Source organism: Mixophyes fleayi, chromosome 4 (genome assembly GCF_038048845.1).
Source record: "Mixophyes fleayi isolate aMixFle1 chromosome 4, aMixFle1.hap1, whole genome shotgun sequence".
NCBI classification, from domain to species: Eukaryota; Metazoa; Chordata; class Amphibia; order Anura; family Limnodynastidae; genus Mixophyes; species Mixophyes fleayi.
This window is the reverse complement of record NC_134405.1, coordinates 88,040,940-88,055,170: the sequence shown is the minus strand read 5'-3', so window position 1 is coordinate 88,055,170 and position 14,231 is coordinate 88,040,940. Positions and strand designations below refer to the sequence as shown.

The 14,231-nt window shown below is 40.3% G+C and overlaps 1 protein-coding gene across 2 annotated transcripts in view; it reads left to right on the top strand.

Moving 5' to 3' along the window:
- The first annotated feature begins 1,577 nt into the window (after positions 1-1,577).
- Positions 1,578-14,231, top strand: part of MCTP2 (multiple C2 and transmembrane domain containing 2) — a 134,555-nt gene continuing 121,901 nt past the window's right edge. For both annotated transcript variants that reach the window (XM_075207709.1, XM_075207708.1), the window contains exon 1: positions 1,578-1,699. The gene's annotated coding sequence lies outside the window, so the exon portion shown is untranslated. The remainder of the gene's footprint in view (positions 1,700-14,231) is intronic.

The following is a 14,231-nucleotide window of genomic DNA, read 5'->3' as shown; positions in this document are numbered from 1 at the left end:
ACACAGCACCACTGGACTGATACTGCAGAATGTGTGAACTTTGTAATATTGCAGAACCAATGGACTTTTACTGCTGAATGTGTGAACTTGGTAATATTGCAGTACCAATGGGCTTATACTGCAGGATTGGTTGTGCAAATTTTGTTGTAATTAAAAAAAAATTTAATTAGTTTTTTGAATTTTTTTTAAATAACTTTTTTTTTTTTTTTAACACTTGGGAATATTGGGGAAATAACTATGCCCTTAGAAGCACAGAGCATAGGACACAGCACCACTGGACTGAACAGGACACAGAACAGGACCCAGCAGCACCACTGACCTCAGAAGGACAGAGCACAGGACACAGCACCACTAGACTGAGCACAGCACAGCACAGCACAGCACAGAACTTAACTGAACAGCACAGAACTTAACTGAACAGCACGAGATATAGCAGGACAGAGGACCACCTAACACACCCTCCCTCTACCCTGATCAATGCCCGAGTGAAGATGGCGGCGACTAGCGGGGAATTTATAGGATCCGAGTATCGGGAAGATCCGACAACGGGATTATGAGTCAGAGCCTCAGTTTCAGATTTGAATTTGGCGCCAATACCCGGATCTGTCTCGAATCCGACTCGGATCGGCAACGTTCGGGTGGGCTCGGATTTCATAAATCCTAGTGCGCTCATCTCTACTTTTTATACACTTTGTAATACACAGAATCCAAACAAAACAGTTTCTATGTTGAACCTCAAGGTGCCCACACACATGCAATTGGCTGGGTATGGTAGTGTGTCTGTGGGCAGAAAACAATAGTGATAGGATCATTATCGGGTAAGGCAGAAAATGTGCTCCAATAATGATTGAAGTGATACAGGTCAGGTGTTGGCTCAGGTGGCTGAACAACCGTAACTTGCCCGATTCGGCCACCAACGTGCAGGGCCTGGATGGCCAATTTTAGCCTGGGGGTGAGAGTCTAGTACTCAGCAGTCTATTAGGAACCTTTTAAAGAAAAAAAATGCTGGTAGCCCAGTGACCCAGCCCAAGGTACCCCACAATGGTACCAGCCTGGGGGGCAGATGCCCCCTTACCCATGTGTGTCTAGGTAATTTACACTACAGATCTCTGCCCTGTCATCTATCATCCTGTTTAACAGTGACATTACTTTGCCACGGTGATAGAGTATTAAAATTATATTTGAAATAAAAAATTATCTATATCTGTATTTTAACTAGGTAATAATCGGAAAGAAAAAAAAAGTCCTATGTGATATAAACAACTTCTGCTTTGCAGTTTGTGGCCAAAAGCCGTCACTGCTAACTGAAATCCGCGCTTGTACATTTGCCAAGCCTAAAAAAAAAAAGTGTATGTACAGTACATTAGCAGGCTGGCTAATTATGAGCAGACTGACTAATTAGCAGACTGGCTATTTTATTTCGTTAGCCAAATAAATCTGGCAGACAATGCTAGGAATCCACCTGGGCAGACGGCTCGGTGTCCTGGGCTCCTCCCCGGCTCGGTTCTGACAGGTTAGTCGCCTCCCATTTGTGGGCTGGTTATGGCAGAGAAGGAAGTCAGATTAGTAGCAGGAGGTGGAGTGCCCCAGATACGGATACAGTGTGATTGCCGATGTTATTTAGTGATACAGTGTAACAAGTGCTGCCAGGAGTTCCGGAGCTCAGGCCCAGGGAGATGAGCAGAGATCACCTCTACAGGTGAGGCACATGGCCGGCGGCGGAGGAGGATTAGGGGGGAGACTCTGTGCAAGTTACGATGTATCAAGTACAGGAGCCATAAGAGTGGATAAGGCTATTGGGCTATTACCAAGGGTTGGTTAACTCTTCCCTGTTCTCTCTGTGTGGTCCATGCACCAGAAAAGACTATTGATTGGACACTAAGTTTTTACAATCTGAAATAGAAATGTCTGTAAGTGGCTCCTTAGAAAGATTACAGGAGACCGACAGTTGTGGCATTTGAAAAATCATCAGTGTTTATCCATATAGCTTTTTTTAAAACACTTTTATTATTTCAAAGGTATTTTGTGTAGACCAAGCTGTCGGGGTATACAAGTGCAGGGAATGGGGGATAAAGCAGACAGGGGAGTGAATCAGAACCTCTAAAATGGTTGTGTGTTTATACTGTTCGCACTTTAACAACCCTAACATTAGAAGACAGTATCAGAGCACTGCAGCATGCACAATAACATGTATGTTCAATGTTCATGTACTTCTGTTCTGTCTGTGTAGCACATGGAATATAGACTTGGTGCATAGAAGATATCCGCATTGATCCCTATACAGTATGTATATAATGTGTGTCAGAAATGATGTGGCAATCCTAATCTTCCCCTCCCTCTTGGAAAACTCCTGGTATTAAGATAATGGCTCCATCTGCATGATCTGCTTCAGGTGTTTCTTGTCATACCTTAAATGTGCATAATAGGAATATCATATGGGTATTTTAAGGTATTGATATTGCTTTGTAGTTTCTTTAGTTCTAATATTATATATAGCACTTAATTACCACTAACTGCCTTCCACCATCACCCATTTCTCTAAAACACATTGGTTTTCTCTGTTCAGGTTTATTTTAATACTGTGGTATCCTGTGCTACATTAATAAATTGTATTTAAACACATACAATATTCTTTAATTCCACAGACGGTTTAGTGTACTAATCTAAAATTGCACAAAATCATAGCAGCTGATCATACACTTTATTTAACTGTCTATTGTACACTTGACAGATAAAATATGATTGGGGTTTACAATTTGCACCCACATGTAATGTTAATAAATGAGCCCTAGAATTGTAAAAGTAGTTGTAGTAATTTCAGTTGTCCGCTATATACCAGGTGAAGTGGGGGATATTTAGTGATGGCGTCCAGTAATAATGAAATTATATATGAATCGTGGTAAGATAAGTATACAGTCTACTAGTGAGACAGTGTAAAAGTGTTATTCTCCCTAGGGGACAATTCATTATTGTATGGCTGTAAACATACAGGTTCACCAGGAAAGTCAATAGTAAGTGACCAGACAATTGAAACACAGACATATCTTGTTATATTTTAAGCAGCTTGCTGGATAATTGAAAACTATGACTGTGAAGAAACCAATCGCACCAAGATTCTGGTTTTAAGTTTCCTATAATAAAGATGTAAGTTTTATTCTATATCCTAGCACAAGGCTGTATGTGCAATCAGCTGACCACTTCATATTAACTGCACATAGAATAGCACCATTACTCTGGCTGTTAACTTCCTGTGTTCTCAAAACACCATTACAAACTCACAGGAAGCTCAGTGCATCACTTGGTAATGGCGCAATATACTAAAGAGGTAGAAAATAAGCTCTTTATTGTGTGATATTACTTTTGCTTTTCATATTAATACCTGAATGAAGGATATTGATCATGTGCAACTTTGCAAATAAATACTCATTGTTGACTAATACCAAGAGACTTTATTGTCATATTGTTAATACTACTGTAGCTGTTTTCTATAGCTTTTTAGATTATTTTCATGAAGTGGTATTTTAACATTTGTAATTTATTGCTTTTGGGTTTATAGGAACAAGGGACATTTAATACGAATAAAAACACATTTTAAATGGCAGCTTTGTCAATTGCATGTTCATATGAGCACAGGACCACCTTAACATTATGGGCCCCCGGGCAAAGCAGTGCAGCGGGGCCCCTACCTCTATATATGTGTAATAGATAGAGATAGAGACAGATAGATATAGATATATTTGCAGGATTTTTTTTTTTTTTTAGCAGGATTATTTATTTTACTTAAGAGCCCTGTCTATGGGGCCACCTGCCCATCGTGCCCAATGGAAAAGATGGCCCTGTATGAGCAGATGAGCCACTGATCCCAACATTTGCTTTTGTGTATACACCAAACTGGGATTAGTCAGCATATGTGGAAAATAAACCTTCATTGACAATTCTTCCTGACAGCAGTCCTGCCTATTGTGTGTGGTTTTTTTTTATTTTGTGTCCGATCTTAAAAATATAAATTCCGTAAACCTGTCATTACATTTCAATCAGTAGGAAAACCATTTTTGTAATTTATTTATGTAATGAAAATCTAAAGTTGTGCGATTTTTAACTTCTGATTGACATTTCATTGAAGTGAGGAAGATATCATCATCATTTATTTATATAGTGCCAACATATTCTGTAGCGCTTTACAATTGGGGACAAACATAGTAAACTAATAAACAAACTTGGTTAAAACAGAGATGAGAAGGCCCTGCTAGCAAGCTTACAATCTGTAATGTTTTTCTACTTGGTAATTAAATGTTTAGGACACTGTGGCATTTTCTATAAAAAAATAAATAAATAAAATATCAGTGATGCTTTAACCTTGGCTTTGACAAGACTGTCTGGTCTTATCGAAACCGCCAGCCTTGTGTAAAGAGACCAGCGATGAGTGCGTACAGGCAGTATCTGGCAATGTTTTCATAAATACAATTATGTTCCTCACAATATCGATGGCAATAGGGCTTTGTTTATTTTGCCCTAACGTTAACGTCTTCGCTAGTAAAGACTCCACCTATTCTTTTGCCTATTGAACCAGTAAAGCTGTGATATACCTATTCTGTTAACGGACAGATATGTAATGAGAGCTCTTTCACATATGGGATGGTTCAAATTTTATCTTGGTGAAAGATTAACAGGAAAATCTCTGCTGTCTTGTGGGACATTTCTGATACATTTAAGTGTGAATAATTTGGAATGTTCAAATTGTTGAGAAAAAAATGTGTGTGCCATTCACTTCAGTGACCACTGCTTCATCTGTATATGTCAGATTATCTTTTGGAACATATATATAATTTTTTGGGTTTTTTTATGTCCTATAGTGGTTCCTTGAATTCTACAGCAACCTTCAGCTAAAGCAGGCCTGGCCAAACTGTGGCTCTCCAGGTGTGAAACTACATTCCCCAGCGTGCTCTTCCATTAGCTAGTCGGCAAATAGCTGGCAGGGCATGCTGTGACTTGTAGTTTCACAACATCAGGAGAGCCACAGGTTGACCAGGCCTGAAAAAGGTATTTCATTTTAACTATCATAAACCCTCATTACTTTTGTGATTATGCATCCGTTTGGTTACACAACGAAATTAGGCATTCCCCCACCCACCTGACTGATGTTAGTTATCTAATGTTTTCTGTAAAAAGAGATTTCTCTCTTTCTGTTAGGGTTGAGAAAATCTAGCCCCAACCACTGATTAGGATTTGCTGTGTACAGTCATTTTGAGAATGACACAAATATTATTTTTCACAAAGCCTGCTGATGGCAATTTGCAAATACTCTAGAATGTCATAAAGAGTGATCAGATGAATTGCAATTAATTTCAAAGTCCCTCATTGCCATGACAATGAACTTTATCCCAAAAAATTTCCACTGCATTTCAGCCTTGCCACAAAAGAATCGGCTGACATCAGGTCAGTGATTCTCTTGTTAACACAGGTGAGTGTGTTGACGAGGACAAGGCTGAAGATTACTCTGTCATGCTTATTGAGTTAGAATAACAGACTGGAATCTTTAAAAGGAAATAATTGAAATCATTGTTCTTCCTCTGTTAACCATGGTTAGCTGCAAGGAAACACGTGCAGTCATCATTGCTTTGCACAAAACGGGCTTCACAGGCAAGGATATTACTGCTAGTAACATTTCACCTAAATCATCCATTTATCGAATCGTCAAGAGCTTCAAGGAGAGAGGGTCAATAGTTGTGAAGTAGCCTTCAGGTCGCCCAAGAATGTCCAGCAAGCACCAGGACAGTCTCCTAAAGTTGATTCAGCTGCGAGATCAGGGCACCACAGTGCAGATCTTACTCAGGAATGGCAGTAGGCAGGTCTGAGTGCATCTTCACACACATTGAGGCGAATACTTTTTGAGGATGGCCTGGTGTCAAGAAAGAAGCCACTTCTCTCCAGGAAAAACATTAGGGACAGACTGATATTCTGCAAAAGGTACAGGGATTGGACTGCTGAGGACTGGGGTTAAGTCATTTTTTTCTGATGAATCCCCTTTTGAGATCGTTTTGGGCATGTGGAAAAATGCTTGTTAGGAGAAGGAAAGGTGAGCGCTACCATCAGTCCTGTGTCGTGCCAACAGTAAAGAATCCTGAGACCATTCATGTGTGGGGTTGTTTCTCAGCCAAGGGATAGGGCTTTCACAATTTTGCCTAAGAACACAGCAATGAATAAAAGAATGGTACCAAAACATCTTTCAAGAGCAATTTCTCCCAATCATCCAAGAACAGTTTGTGGCACATTGCCATACGGTAAAAGGGATAACGAAGTGGTTCGGGGATGAAAACATTGAAACTTTGGGTCTGTGGCCAGCAAACTCCCCAGACCTTAATCCCATTGAGAACTTGTGGTCAATCCACAAGAGGTGGGAGGACAAACAAAAACCCACAAATTCTGACAAACTCAAAGCATTGATTAGGCAAGAATGGGCAGCCATCAGTCAGTATGTGGCCCAGAAGTTGATTCACAGCATGCCAGGGCGAATTGCAGAGGTCTTCAAAAAGAAGGGTCAACACTGCAAATATTAACTTTTTGCATAAACTTAATGTAATTGTCAATAAAAGCCTTTGACATTTATGAAATGCTTATAATTTTACTTCAGTATACCATAGCAACATCTGACAAAAAGGTCTAAAAACAATGAAGCAGCAAACTTTGTGAAAACCAATACTTGTGTCATTCTCGAAACTTTTGGCCATGACCAGGGCCGGACTGGCCATCTGGCACTTCTGGCAAATGCCAGAAGGGCCGATGGCCAGATGGGCCGTTTGCTAGCTGGCCGGCCCCATTGCTCAGCGCACAGACTGTCATGCCGGAATTCGGCATGACAGTCTGTGCGCTGAGCAATGGGCCCAGCACTACACTTACTGATTGCCGCGCGTCCCCTCCTCCCCTCCGATGAAATGAATGGATCTGCCGAAGACTGTCACATGGGACGTGCACCATGTGATAAGTGCCGTCCCATGTGATAGAAGACACTACAGAGCGCGCCGCGGAGCGCACAAGGTAAGGGGGGGTAGTTTGTGTACAGGGGATCTATGACAGATTTTGTGAGTGTGACAGGGGATCTATGACAGATTTTGTGAGTGTGACAGGGGATCTATGACAGGTTTTGTGAGTGTGACAGGGGATCTATGACAGATTTTGTGAGTGTGACAGGGGATCTATGAAAGGTTTTGTGAGTGTGACAGGGAATCTATGACAGGTTTTGTGAGTGTGACAGGGGATCTATGACAGATTTTGTGAGTGTGACAGGGGATCTATGACAGGTTTTGTGAGTGTGACAGGGGATCTATGACAGGTTTTGTGAGTGTGACAGGGGATCTATGACAGGTTTTGTGTGTGTGACAGGGGATCTATGGTAGGTTTTGTGTGCGACAGGGGATCTATAGTATGTGTGTTTGGGCCAGTGTATGACTAAAGTGTGTGTGTGTGGGCCAGTGTATGACTAGAATGTGTGTGTTACAGTGTAACTATAGTATGTTTTGTGTGTGACAGGGTATGACTATAGAGTGTGTATGTGTGTGACAGGGTATGACTACTGTATGTGTGTGGGGGCCGGTGTATGACTATAATGTGTGAGGGGGGAGGGTCTTAATATAATGTGGGAGGTAGGCTATTAATCTAATGGTGAATTGCAGGTAGGGGCTAATTATTGGGTGCTATTTTTTTTGTGAGGTGATGGTGGGGCTATTTAATAGTGGGGCCTAACAATTTAAGATGGAGTGATTGGATTTTTAATTTAATGCTGGGGTGGTTTGGGAGCTATTAATTGAATGTGGGGCTGTTTGGGGAAAATGAGGTCTATTTATTAAATGTGATTATGAGTTAATGCCTGGGGGGTTGTGGGAAATGGATATATTTATTAAACGTAAATGCTATTTAATTTCTTGCTGGAGTTGTTTGGAGAGAGGTAAATAGTTTTATTTATTAAATTGGAATACTATTTAATGTCATGGCTAGTTGGAGGGAAATTGATGTATTTATCAAATGTGAATACTAGTATTTTAATGTTGGGGCTGCAGTGAGGCCTAATTATAAAACGTGGGTGTTATATTGATTTAACACCGGGGCTAAATTTCATGTACTCAATTTTTTTTTTAAATAGGGCATCCAACATTCCAGGATCCAAACAAGCAGCAACTGATCTAAAGACACCAGCAGCCACAAGTGGTGACAATGACAAGACAGGTAGGAGAGACCAGGACAGTCTGCCAACTGTTCTGAATTTGGTGGGTGACTGTCCCGCTTAGTCAGGATTTGGTCTGACTACAAGAACAGTTGGGAGATATGTCCTACTTCACACTGTACTGCTTGTTAAGGCAGAACTGCGTGCACCTAACAGTAGTGCACACAGTATTGCCTGTGTATTTGTCAAAAATGTGTCTAATAGCCAAATTACATCATAGGAGCCCCCCTGACTTAAGTACCCGGCCCCCCGAGCCTTAATCCAGTTCTGGTCAGCAGGAGGAATCTGTGCCCCCAGTCCAGGGCAGGACACAGCCTGCAGAGCAAGCCGAGGAGCTCTAAGTCTCATGAGATTTATTAATCTCGTGAGACTAAGAGCTTCCCTGCTCACTCTACAGGAATGTCAGCAGCATCAGAAGCATAGATAAGTACAGTGGGCTGGGGGTGTCATAATGTGTCTGGGGGGGTGACGTAATGTGGATGGGGAGGGCCTGATAAATGTAATGTTTTATTATAATGTATGTATCAATGCACCATTTTGACCACGCCCTCAACATAATGTAGCCACGCTCTTGGCGGCGCACCAAATGCGCTGTGGCACGTGTTTTTTTTCCTGCTCATCAACAGAGGTGGGCCCGTGTGCTTTAAATGCCAGGGCTGATTTTTAGTCCCAGTCCGGCCCTGGCCATGACTGTAGAATCTTTGAATAACTTGGTCACTTTGTTCTATACTTAGTTACTGTTCCACCTGGCCAAAATTTTCTATGGTGTGAGTCTGCAGCCTGTACGGTTCAGAATCCCTGGATTTGTATCGCAGCTGGCTGTACAAATCTGCAAATCTGAATTTCTTTCACAGTGTTAGTTTCCATCCATACCTTCCTCTTGGAAATGTGTGCAAAGACTTAAGTAAATACAGCCATTTACTGTGTAAATATTTGAACATGATTTCATTTAGTAAACCACTTGAAGATGCTTTTGGTGTACACATGCTCCCAATTTTCTATGTGTGCCTGCTATTCGTTCAGTAAATGGCAAAAAGAAACCTGATTTACATTGAGCCTGCACAGCACTCTTTTCCCATGCATTTAGTGGTCTAACTATAAACAGCAAGCGAAAAAAAGCAAAATTGTAAGCTGGGGTTTTCATGAAAGAGACCATGAGAAGCAAGGTACAAAAACAATACAATAAGTATTTGAAGGGGGTATGTGAGGGAGTCTTGGATAATCTGGTACATAGGAGCAAAAAGTGTTTGTTATAGGAAGACCTCATCAGATTAAACTTGTCATTTTTTTTTGCAGTGCAGAAACAAAAGAAATGCAAACACTTGTTTCTATGAGTGGATCAAATAGGTTGTTCTATAATATTTTAATGCTAAACTGATAATTTGTGTTCAGTTTTTATTTTATTTGTAACGGCAGAAGAATAAAACATGTCATAAAACAAGGTCAAAACATAGTAGACTGCAGGCAGAAAACACGATTGCAAGTAATAAACATAAAGGGGCATATTCAATTAGCTTTTTGATTCGCGGTAACGCGCGTTGCCGCGAAAAGTGCGCGTTCTTGCGGGTATTACGGTACCGCATTAACGCGGATTTTCGTTCGCAACCCTATGGGCTGCGAACGAAAATCCACGTTATTGCGGTACCGTGTATTACGTTTCGCGGCTGTTCCGGCGCGTTACCGCGAATCTAAAAGCTAATTGAATATGCCCCAATATGTAGTAGCATGCGAACAGCCCGAGACCCATTGCAGAACAATGAGGCCCAAGTATAACATGTGACAAGCCAATATAGCCTTAAGTAAGATAACCAAATAAAAAACAAGTAACACGTAAGCAGAAGAATGAAACGAAGGATAAAGCCTGCTGGTTTTTTTGTTTTGTTTTGTTTAGATTAGGGTGGGGATGGGAAGTGAGAGTTATGGGGGGTGCCACAGAAATAACTCTGCAACAGCAGAGGGGGCAAGTCACTTCAGGACTACAGGTGTAATTGTACAGGTAAGTAGAGTTTAGCCATTTCACCATCTCGGGAAAGCGAGGAGGTGCTACCAGGTGTTAAAGTGATACAAGGGGTCCTAGACTTTGTGAAATGTAGTAACTGTACCATAAAGAAGACTAGTTATGTATTGCATTGATGTTGTGTGCTAGATTATATTAAGGACTGTTATTCTAGGCAATTGGGAAGCTTTCTCCCAATCGCTAGCAATTTTTGAAGGTTGGCTGCATTGCAGATGTGGTGTATAAGTTTATTAGATGACTTATTACAAAAATGGACATGCTGGCAAAATAAAATGGTCTATGGGTCTTTGGGTAAGTGAATGTTGGTGGTATGGCTAATCAGGTCTAGGACGTCGTTCCAGAAAACGCAATATAAGTGGGCAGTCCCGCTAGACTTGCAAAAAGGAATCTTTGTGTCCTCAGTTACGCCAACAAGGTAGAATGTTTGAGGGTAAATGAAATTTCCAGTTTTTAATGTATTTTTTTTAAACCTGTGAAATATTAGTTGCTATAAATGAAAGTATAGTTGATCCACTCTATTATTTCAATCCCTGTTTTGGAAGATGTGACCTCTTGTGGTGTTGAGGTTGTCTCCTGAACTTTTTTCCCTTCTAATTTGAGTACTATATGAAAATGTTAAAGGATCGTTAAACATAATATAATTTGCTAGTAACATTACCTTCACAAATATATATTGTCAGTAGTTTATCAGAACTAATGTTATCCGGGTAAGCCTTAAGTGTGTGTGTGCGTATGGAGAAAGATTGTTTTCCTATGCACACAAGACGTCCTGTCTTTAGGCATGTTTGAGGGAACTGCAGTGGGCCTATCAGTTTTATATAGATTGTAACACTACAGCAGTTAGTGATCAGCTAAATAGAAATTTTAAATAAAATGTCAGTTTTCTGCCATAGTATAGAAACACCTGCATTTTCAATGGATTGTTAATATAGTCTGTTTGATTTTATAAACTGACTAAAAATCACTTTTAATGATGTGGTGACATTTCTAATGTGTGAAGTATGAGAGGCGAAAAATCACAGATTAGACAGTAAATGTGTACGTATGAATCTGCATAGTGATCGGAACTTTTAGTCATTGGTAAAATCGTTACAGACAGAACAGCGCAGAAATATTCTGTAGTGTGTACCCAGCTTAAGTTAGACTTGAACAGTGTACTGTTTTATCTTACATCTCACAGTTTGGACCTAATTGAAGTGATCAGTTAAACACCTAAATGGTTCTATTCATTTAATGCAATAAATAGCTGTTGGAATTAATGTAGCTTGAGTATAGTTAGGCAACAATTTGGCAATCCACACTATACATCTAAATAGCAATATATACTTTTGTAAAGCCCTAGGTTATAAGTGTGCATTTAGCAATTTATGAAAGGTAAAATGATTTTTCTACACACTGGGACTAGGAACTCTTGGTTTGCAGAATTGTTTTAGTAACGCCAAAGCTGAGGTCAAAAGTATATTTTGTTAATTCGTGGTGCGCTGTCTAATCCTGGAATTCCCTCTATCTGGAAACTCAATTTAGATTTAAAAAGAATAGAGAAGTGTTTTGCCAGTTTCTGGGAAAACATTTGTTAAGCTGCATATTTCATGCTTTCAGCAGTCTCCTCCTCATCCTTCCAGTTACTTGGAACATGAAAAATAACACGGTCCCTCTTTGATAGGGTCTACATTTGTTCCTGGCATTCCAATGATGTCACTTTCAATGGAACACACTGATGTGGCTTTTTGTAGATAACCTTAGTGTGCATTTTTATATGTAGTACTGTAAGATTTAGGTCAAGCACTGACTGACTATCTCTAAATCTGCATTCAATCACTTTTTGCATCCTTAGACTTAAAGAACTAGGGGTGTATTTATGACCCTAGTGCAGTAGCCCTCAATATGTACTGTTGCTTAGTAGCGGTTCATAAAGAAGCACCGCTGCAGTTACTATGCTAGTGTTGGTCTGGGGGGCATTGACGTCCAACCTCCACAAAGTATGTTCTTTCCAGTGAATGGAGAAAGTGCTATGTAGATCGCGCTTTCCTGATAGGGGATCTAGCGAAGCCGGAGAGGCATCAGCCGGATCTCATTGAATTTGCCCAGTAACGCCATCCTGAGATGGCTTTACATTGCTGCGCACAGCATTTCACAGCTTAATAAATTAACAAATGCTGCTGTTCCCATAGAGTTCTATGGGGACTGCAGTAAACTCCGACAATTAAGTTAATATCGGAGAAATGCTATGATTTCTCAAACGTTAACCCTTTACTAAATAGCAAAAATCGATGAAAGGGCCGCTTGCTGTTTTTACGCTGGTATTTTGGCTCTTCACCACTTTCTAAATAGACCCCCTAGGGCCTGATTTATTAAGGATCTTAACTTGAGAAACTTCTTATTTAAGTCTCCTGGACAAAACCATGTTACAATGCAAGGAGTGCAAATTAGTATTCTGTTTTGCACATAAGTTTAATACTGACTGTTTTTTCATGCAGCACACATACTTGATATCTTATTTGTACACTGAAATTTAAAGTTGATATTTGTGTGATACATGAAAAAACAGTCAGTATTAAACTTATGTGCAAAACAGAATACTAATTTGCACCCCTTGCATTGTAACATGGTTTTGTCCAGAAGACTTAAATAAGAAGTTTCTCAAGTTAAGATCCTTAATGATCGGGCCCCTAGTGTTTCCATGAAGACCCACCTGGACATGAGTGCAAAAGGGTAAATCAAAACAAAAATAAATCTAAACAGCCCAAAAATCTATCTAGCATACCTCCAGTTACGTCCAGTTGTACCAAAATTCGATCAAGCATAGGGCCAATACATGGGGAAGACTATTTAACAAGGATCGTCGCAATACTTGTACCATTGGAATCTTCCTTCTGTTGGTTTTTTTTTATTTTTTTTTACCCTCTTCGACAAATGAAATTGAAATCCCACTCTCTGGATTTCGGTTCCACTGTGCATGCATGAACTAGCCAGCTGGGTCTCGCATGTGCATGCATATCTCTGTCACTAGTTGGGTGAAGTGGAAAGTTAAACCTTACCGCTCCCGCCAAGTATCGCTCCGCTGCCACAGTGAGATTTTATTGATAAATCATGATGATCACTGGTTTTCTATCAATTGGCAGCCCAGGTTATGAATTGGCACAAGCACACAAAAAATACAAACTTAAATTGCGGTTCTGACCATTCTGTGAGACTGTCAACGTTTGTCAAAGGTATGGAAACTCTTATAAATCCATCCTCACACATAAAACCTAGAATTTGCTACCAGTACACATGGGTTAATGTTGTACGAAATGTAATGGGTTGCATTATTGCAATTTCCTGTTATATCCATAGGGAGTAGAGTGCTGCCTAGTGTGAAAGTTATTTAAGGTGATAGATTTATTTATTTTTTTATTATTGTGCATAAATTATTTGAATGCAATGCAGGGAGAGTGTGCTGCTCTGATTGTGTTTTAAAAGCAATCAGAGCGGCCGGGCAGCACACTCTCCCTGCCTCTGTCTGCTGAACAGACCTGCACATAGTGTGCAGCCTAAGCTGTCAAAAAGGGGGCGGGGACTAAATCAAGAACGGTAAAATAATCTTCTGGATCCGCCCCTGCTCCTGAGTATGATTTTAACATGACTGCACGGGAACACCCTACTGTATATTGCCTATGTGCGTCTGCCCATTTCCAACCTCGTTCCCTCCCTGAAGTCGTTTGCTAGAGTTAATTGCCCGATTGTGAGCATGTGCAGGCAGATATGTTCCTTAATGACTCCGGCCCCTAGATGGGCTATTGAACTTTTCTTTTTTTTTTTTCTTTTTTATACTTGGCTATTTATTATAGCATGTGAAAAAGTCCATATAGAAAAAAAATATACAGCTGTAACCAACAATAAGGGGGGAATTCAATTGGCCGTGTTACTGTAAAAAGTAACGTGGCCTGCTCACTATTACCAATATTACCGTAATACTGCGCTTAAATACCTTTTATTATGGTAGTTTCAATGCCA